This window comes from Strongylocentrotus purpuratus, unplaced genomic scaffold (genome assembly GCF_000002235.5).
Source record: "Strongylocentrotus purpuratus isolate Spur 01 unplaced genomic scaffold, Spur_5.0 spur5_scaffold_19, whole genome shotgun sequence".
In the NCBI taxonomy this organism is placed as follows: domain Eukaryota; kingdom Metazoa; phylum Echinodermata; class Echinoidea; order Camarodonta; family Strongylocentrotidae; genus Strongylocentrotus; species Strongylocentrotus purpuratus.
The window spans coordinates 2003995-2012734 of NW_022145604.1; the positions used below are offsets into that span (position 1 = coordinate 2003995).

Sequence of the window (8740 nt, forward strand, 5' to 3'; positions counted from 1 at the left end):
GTCACACTCTGTAAAGAAAGGTGCTCGCCTGAAGCTTTTTCAATGGTCTTTGCAGCTGAGGAAATCATCTTTGGAACCGCAGAGCTTTTTGGTACATCTGTCTCAGGTATAGAATACAACTTTGTTTCCAATTTTTTGTATCCAACCATTTGGGGTGGGGGTGTTTCACAAAGATACTAAGTTGAACTTATCTCTAAGTTGGACTTAAAAATTATGGAAAGCCGTTAGCATCTTAGAATTTTTTTTATAAAAGGCATAAAATGTTGATTAAAATCATTCATATTTTCTATTATCAAGGAGATTTCATGTTCTCGATGTGGAACTAAAATACTTGAATTTTCGCTTTTGAATATATTTTATTTTAAGGCTACAAATGGCTCTCCATAATGTTTAATTCCAACTTAGAGTTAAGTTTGACTTAGGATCTTTGTGAAACACCCTCAGTGATATTAGATAGAGCCATTGCCATAAGGGCCACTTTCATAAAATTCAGGGTTCTCATAGTTAGCGCCTTATTAACTGAATAGGTAATCTTGCTCTTTTATGTATAATATAATAATACATTGTTTTCTTCATTCAGTTTTTCTCCTCATGTCATTTTATAAGAAAACAATAGAATCACAAACAAAGACACCCCCTCGCGCGAATAGCCTATTGAAAACTGTCGAAAATGTTTTTAAATATTATTCAATTCTTATGAAGGATATCTCTTCAAAATGCCTAATTACCCTCATTTTGTTTTATTTCATTATCGAATAGACCATTAAGTGTAGATATGATTCCATACAAAAATGTTGGTATGGATTCTGGCTAAACATTGTAGGAATCATTCTCACGTGAAGAAGACCTAATTTGTTTGAATGATATGTTCTTGGTGCAAAGGGAATGGGAGGTAGTTCCTCATTATGAGGCCCCTACTTTCATTGGATCAGGTGAGCGAAAGGTACACCTACCTCTTAGGGGGAGGGTTCTTCTTTTATTTAATCTAGGAGCTTAAAGGGGGAGTAGCATTACGGGACTACAAGTCGTGTGGCCTGACTCGGGACCAATCGGTAAGGGCGACGCGACCGCAGTATTCACGTGCGTGTAACGAACACGAAACCGAAGCGTGAGGAGAACTTCGGTCTGTTTCGCGAACGCTATAGCGCGCAGACCGTTAATCAAGACCATTTGTTTACGTGCAGTTGTCCAAAAGAAGTCATATATGGCGTTAACCAGTATTTTCCATGATACACCCCCTTCAAGCCCAGGTAGGTACGCCAATGCAAGTGGATTCAATGCGGATTTGGGATATTTCTCTTGAATGGTTGCAAATGTAGCATACTGATTGTTTTTAATCGGTACAATCGCCATTATCAATCAAGTTATTCTCGTGCTTTTCCTTCTTTTCACCATTTTCATCTGTACAGGTTACCTAGCTGATATCTATGCTGACTTTAACGCTTCTTTTATTTTCTTATTGGTCATCGAAGGCTGCTTGTTCATCATGATGGTCATTTTAAAATTCACTAAGCATCCGACTAAAAATACGACTACAAAATAAATGTCAGTCCTGGGGGTTTTCACAAAGACTAAGATCGATTTAAAGTTGGATTTAACTATGACAGGCCATCCATGCCACTGGTTGCTCGCACCATTGGTCTCTCAATTATGATCTTTATATAATATTTTTCCTTCAATAATGAACTATCAAACGATTTAAATTCTGTAGATTTGTGACCACGATTTATACGTCCCTTGAGAAACCAATGCCAGGAATGGTTAGAGGAACTAGTGGCATGAACGGCCTGCCATAGTTAAGTCAAACTTAAAGTCGATCTTAGTCTTTGTGAAACACTCCCCTTGACAGTAAGTGCGATAACATCATGTACATGGTGAAAGAAAATGTGTGGGAAAGTTGATTATGCAGTACTTTAAGAGCAAGTCCACTCCAAAACAAAAAAAACTAATGTTCAATAGAAGCAGACAAATTAGACAAACCAATCAAAAAAGTTTGAGCAAAATCGGATAACTAATAAGAAAGTTATGATTTTTTTAATGACATGAAAAACTTTGAAAATCACAAGACAAATTGTCAACATACTCATGAGTCTATGACGTCATTGCCTCACTATCCATTAATTGTTTTCTTTATATTGATAATATAAATTTCCTATTCCCCCCCCTAAATTCGTATTTCTTCACACTAGCATCCAAGGGCGTGTTCACACCGCAAGGGGGGACCGTGGGCGGACCGTGGATCGCGCTATCGTAGCGCGACCCACGGTCCGCCCATTGGCATTCGCCGGATCCACACCGCATAGCGCGGTCTATCGTAGCACCCCCTTTTTGAGAGGTCCTGTTGCCATGACGCGGGACGTCATGAGGTCAGAGCGGTCAGAGATTTCGCGCGCTATTACGAACTAGGAGTGTTGAGTTGTACCGATTCAGATTCAGACCGCACCAAAATAGAATGAGTATAAAATTCCCCGCGTGTAGAACGATGACTTCCGGCGTGCTATCGTAGCTCGGGTTCACACCGGCAGAGATAGCGCGGTCTAGCGCGCGCTAGACCGCGCGATCTCTGCCGGTGTGAACTACCTCCAAGTTTGATTGATAGTATTATGTTTTTGTGTGCATGCACTAATATAGAGTTATTTTTTGTGTTAAATCGTGACAAATTTGAATTTTGATAAACTATTAATATAAAAATCATTGATTATGAAAATGATTATACAATTTTCAGAAAATAGTATCAATTTTTCAGAGTTCATAAAAGATTCTGTGAAATTTCATGGACGCATCATGATACAAATCATATAACGTGGGCAAAGGCATAGGGAAATGAAGTTTTGGGGGCTAAAAAGGGAAATAAATGGGATAAAAATATATAAAGCAAATGATTAATAGTGATGCAATGACGCCACAAACTGATAACCCATTTGGCAATTTGTGTACTGATTATCTAAGTTCCAAAGTTTTTGTTTAATACTTAGAAAAAATCATAACTTCCTTATAAGTTGTCCGATTTTACTCATTCGTTTTACTCAGTTTCTCATGTTTTTCTGCATCTATTAATCGAAAACTATTTTTAGAGTGGACTTAACCTTTAAAGATACTATGTCCCTTTAGCAGCCAACATCATATTCTGTAGAACTTTGCAGGAATTATGAATATGTCATGTATGTCCTATATGTGAAATTTAAACGTTAGCAGTGTCCTAATATTAAATTCATGCAAGGAAACCGGTTAACTTGCTAGACTTCACTGTCAGACACTATATCGAGTGACTGACTGGCCTTTTTTCCTTCTTTGATAATAACATACATAACATAAGCTGTAAAGGATACATGAGCATAACCCACTTCTTGTAATGGCCAAAATTAAACTGATTGAATCTTTGCGCAGCATAAATCGTACGACCATTCGGTACAATGGTCTGAAAATCAGACCATTACTTACTGGCTCTATAGCTCTTAAGTCGATTCTAAATTAGTATTATCTTTCAAATGCCGTTGGAATTTAACCTTTTCATTTTTTTTTGGCCTGCAAATGGGACATAGTACCTTTAAGAATAGATCATTTTCATAATGTAACCAAATTCAATGCATACGTCTTTGTGAGGTACCTCAATACAAATATTTCGTTCAACTGTAATGAATAATAGTATTCCAATAGTCAGAATGCAAAATGCATATATTACGTGTTGCTAGGTAGGGCAAACCATCAGTTTTGTCCTATCTGGTAACAATTAATGTATGCAGTTCGTATTCTGACTATTGAAATACATTTATCCGTAATAGATGAATGAAATACTTCCTATCGAGACACTTTGCAGAGACGTATGCATTAGATTGTGTTAAGCAGGGCTCCCACTTAGCCGAGTTGGAGGCTGTTCACACCGATAGAGATAGCGCGCGCTAGACCGCGCTATCTCTGCGGTTTGGAAGGTACAACGTCGTTTCGGTCCGCCCAACAGCGAGCCACGGAGAGCCAAAACGGCGTGCCACTGGAGCACCTCTTGGGGGTGGTCCACGAGAGAGCGCGCGGTCTAGCGCGCGCTAGAAAGAAGGGGGTGCTTCGATAGACCGCGCTATCCAAAGACGTTTAAATATAATTACTAGACGGAAAGCAGCACGCGCGGAAACCATTACACGAATGGGATTAGGCTCCGCCTCTTTTGGATCATTTGAAGACAAAATAAGCACCCGAGGCGGCTTTTTGATTGGATATGAGCCTCATGAATATGTATTTTATCGATAGTATCGTTTAAGAAACCGGATAATATATTTGACCTCATTACAAAACAAAAAAAAATTGCGTCACTTTAATTATGCAGATTTATGCACGACGCTACGACACTCGCACAAACTGAGAAGAGTTAGTTCATTGAGAATGGGTGAGTAATTGATTGAAATATGAGTAGATTAAGTGACTTTAGTCATCAATTTTGAAAAAGCTGCAATAGTCTTCGTGATGTACGGTAATTTCGTTACATTTGGAGACAGTTCTCAACAGATTTTTGGGGAAAAGACTAGTAAAATATTGCTCTTGAAATTGCACTTTGATTTTCATCGTCATGAAGTAGTTTGACTGCGGTTTGCCGTCATTTCACCCTAGTACTCCAGTTAGGGCCCCGGGGTTCCGGCAGGCCCACCCCAAAGAATTTCGGTGCTCATTTGCATCAAGATCAAACTTTCTAATCAAGTTTTAATTGAGATTTGATCGTCATCATGAATCTAATTCACCGATCACCGATTTAATTTAAATCTAGATTTAACGTTACACCTTAAAATAATCTACGAAGCATGATTTTTTTGATAATCCAAGTGGATTAATTATTGTTAAAATCTTTAGTAGATGTGGACTCTGATGGCTTTACTTATCAATATCGGTGCCATCCGTTCGCTCAGTTGCATACGCGGTCATGCGGTGCGTGTCAACTTTATTTAGACCAAAATTATCTGTGACCATTGATAATCAAACAACTCAAAATCCTATTCATTTAGATGTAAACCTGAAACTTATTAATAAAATATATTTAAAAAACATCAACACTAGTAGGATTTGTTTATTTTATATTTAGATTTTGTGTGGGTCCAGCGTGCTTGTCAAGTTGTCATTATACTATTACTAGAGTCTAGGCCTAGGCCTACTAGATCTAGACCCTAGCTATCAGTGGCGTACGCAGGATTTTTTCAAGGGGGGGGGGGGGGGGGTTTAACATTTTGAAATCGGGCCAGAAACTTCGCAACGACTCAGCCAGCCGCTGAAAAGGCGGGGGGGGGGGGGTAAGAGGACTTTTTTTTGGGGGGGGGGAGTCATCTTTTTTAGGTCATCCATTAGGATTTTTTTTTTTTAATTTTATTTAAAAAAAAACAACACTCAAAAAGGGGGGGGGGGTTTCCAGAAAAACATACACATAAAAAGCTCAAGGGGGGGGGGGTTAACCCCCCCCCCTGCATACGCGCCTGACCCCTATTACTTCTTTTAATATATTAGAGATTTTTTTTCTTCTCCAAATTGTGCAGTTCATGTTGATTAATCTATTTATTTGTGTAAGAGAAGACCCCTAGAGATCTAGTCCACAATTATGTTTACTTATGTAGTCCACTTCTTCTTGTCTTAATACACCAATTCTACTTAAGACTACTTTATATGTATAGGCCATATGAAGCACTTTTTGAAGCACAAGTTAAATCTTCCATTTAATTTTAATTTGTATACTGTGGTCCATTAAATTGGAATGTTGATTTCCACACCATATTAAAATTAAGGCCAACCATGACATGAAAAAAAGCTTTTATGCTAGATCTATTTTTATTTTGTTAAGGAGAAAGGGACGCCTTGATTGTCATATTGATTTTGTTTTCTTTTTGTTCCAACAGATTGAAACTGATGAAGATCAAGCTGGAAGGAGTTAACTGATGAGTAGACATTACAGCATTTCTTATATATGCAAGATGAAGCTGAAAGTGCCATGCAGGTAACATTTTCAGGATATTTAGCACACAAATATTAAACGACCACGTATTAATTCACTAAAAAGGAAATGGAACTAAGTTTATGTTGCAAGCGTATAAAGTGGAGGGTATATTTTATTCTAGTTCTGCACTTAGCACACAAATATTGATATCTTTCCTTTCTTTGTTTACAAAGGGAATTTGTCCTTATTTACAGGAGGTCCTGTGTGTAGAAAAACAATGTCTAATGCACATTCAAGGCACTCCATGATCATACATGTAGGGTATACACAGGACCCCTCATTACTTTTTTTTGTAAGTGGTCCTTTCACTTATTGAGCAATGAAGATGAAGAAGAACACAAAATAAGATTAATGAAAGTCTGTTTATAGGATGTATTATGGTTGATATGTATCTATTATTATCACTTTTTAATTGAAGTACCTACATTGTTTTCTCTTATGTAGGATGATGCTTCTCTACGGTGGATGATGAAGGCATGCTGATTACAAACCCAGGAGAGGAACAAAGAACAGATATTGACAGAATCATATCTAGAGATGTGGGCCTACTACACTTCATACGAGCAAGTGTGCTAATATACAATGTAGGTACCCCCAATAAACTATTGTAGAACACATATCGTGCAGAAAGTTATAGATCTGACAAAGATATTTTTCATTGTCCGTTACTTGTAAAAGAATACTTGACTGCATATCAAAATTGTGATTTAGATTTAAAATAAAATGTCGAAATAGATGAAATATAAGTCTACATTACGTATGCTTCAGTAGCATTATTTCCAGCACATTCACTGGTCCAAGTTGTTGGGTCATTTTATGTCCCATACTTAAAGGTAAAGACCAGTATTGGTAACGCCCCAATTTCAAAAAATGAAATGGAAGCTCTCATTACCAATCATGTGAAAGAATATGTTTTGACTAATACATGATGATAAAAAATTTGCCGGGAAACCGCCTACTAATTCATATATTTGGTAAATTTGTTTCTCTCATGGTCCTGTGAGAGATATAGGGTAGTCCCATATACATATTTCTGTGTATAGTGCTTGTAACTTTACGAAGAATGGGCCAAATGTCTTATCATTTTGATGATTCCAGAACCTTGCAGATGCTAGATGCTAGATGATCAACCTTTTCTGATCGATTCCACAACGTTTCTTTCACAATTCAATCGCATGACCATAACTGGTCTTTACCTTTAACCGAGTATTATTCAATTTTGACCGCGAGTTTACATTACAAGTACATTGTACATGTACCGGTATTACTTACAGTTGTATTTCATACTTGTCTGATCCAAGCTCCATCAGACCTATTGTCTTAATGGGATCATCAGAAATAATCTAACATGTGGTCAGTAACTAGTCTTGTAGGAAAAATAGTTTAGGTTTGCCCACTAGAATCCCAAGTGAATATTAGTCCTTCCTCTTTTTGTCAGAGCAGGTATCAGGGTGTATGTTATTAGTTGTTCTTTATTTTCTTATACACTGTATCTTATTTCATTTTCCATTCAACAGACTTGGGTTATCATCACAGCCCTTCTGAAAACTAGCCTACAACTTCATTGATGAATGCAGAAGACATCTACATGGGACTACGTCTTAAAGATGCCACCCTCATATAATGAAAGAGGACAGTAGAGATGGGTTTAAACTTGAATATTTACATACTATTTATTTATTATTTGTATTATATGTTTGTAGAATACCACATTAAAAAAAGCTAATGAATTTATCATCTTGTCAACTTTCAAATAATTAAAGATAACTAATCATCAATGAATAAACACTAACATTTTAACAATGTCAACTACCATCTTATAGGATGAAACTGAGGGCTGGGCAGAAAGAAATTTCCTTGAAATTTGAGTGATAAAGATCTATCAGTCTATATCAAAGATTGAATTAATCAATCATTAGGAAAACATCTCATTTGAGCTCTGCTCACCAGTTCACCACTTTTCCTGGAGCTACCATAATCTGATAGGAGCACTGACCACTGATAAAGGGATTACCAGTAGGGTCCATGGGGAGAGAGACAGTGGTCAATCATAGCCTAGTTACTGATAAAGGGATTACCAGCTGGTATCTGATATCCAGTCCAGATTCATAGTCTTCTCATCGCAGACCCTACACCTATATTTATAATAGGCCTGGATTCAGTGTGTCTAAAGTCTCACTTCATATTGTTTTTTTTAGCAAGTACTAGCTATTTAAGTTTCTTTTACGTATAGAAGAGAACATTGATGTGCTTGGCAATGGAAAAATGCAGAAGGAAAATATAAAGGGAGGATAAAATAGGGAAAGACGGGTGATAATAAGGAAAGATGGAAATGGAGGGAAAGAAGGAAGAGAAAATAAAGAATATAGCATAAGGAAAGATGGAAAAGGAAGATAAAAAGTTTAAAAAGAAATACATAAGTAAAGATGGAAACAGAAGATAAAGAAGGTTAGAAAAAAAAGAAATACATGAGAAAAGATAGAGAGAATAAAACAAGGTGAAAATAGAGGAATACATAAGGAAAGATGAAAAAGATAAAATTAGGAGAAAATAAAGAATAACATAAGGAAAGATGGAAAAGGAAGATAAAAGAAGGTTTATAAAGAAATACACAGGGAAAGATGGAAACAGAAGATAATGAAGGTTAGACATAAAGAAATACATGAGAAAAGATAGAGAGAATAAAACAAGGTGAAAATAGAGGAATACATAAGGAAAGATGAAAATTAGAAAGACAGAGAAAATAAAGAAGGGCATAAGGAAAGATGGCTAAAG

At 36.8% G+C, this 8740-nt stretch overlaps 1 long non-coding RNA gene across 1 annotated transcript; it reads left to right on the plus strand.

Moving 5' to 3' along the window:
* Nucleotides 1-4308: 4308 nt before the first annotated feature.
* Nucleotides 4309-7659, plus strand: LOC115925953. The gene is made up of 4 exons (XR_004064884.1): nucleotides 4309-4378; nucleotides 5868-5965; nucleotides 6410-6549; nucleotides 7483-7659. It is a non-coding gene; the product is annotated as an uncharacterized LOC115925953 (long non-coding RNA).
* The last annotated feature ends 1081 nt before the right edge of the window (nucleotides 7660-8740 follow it).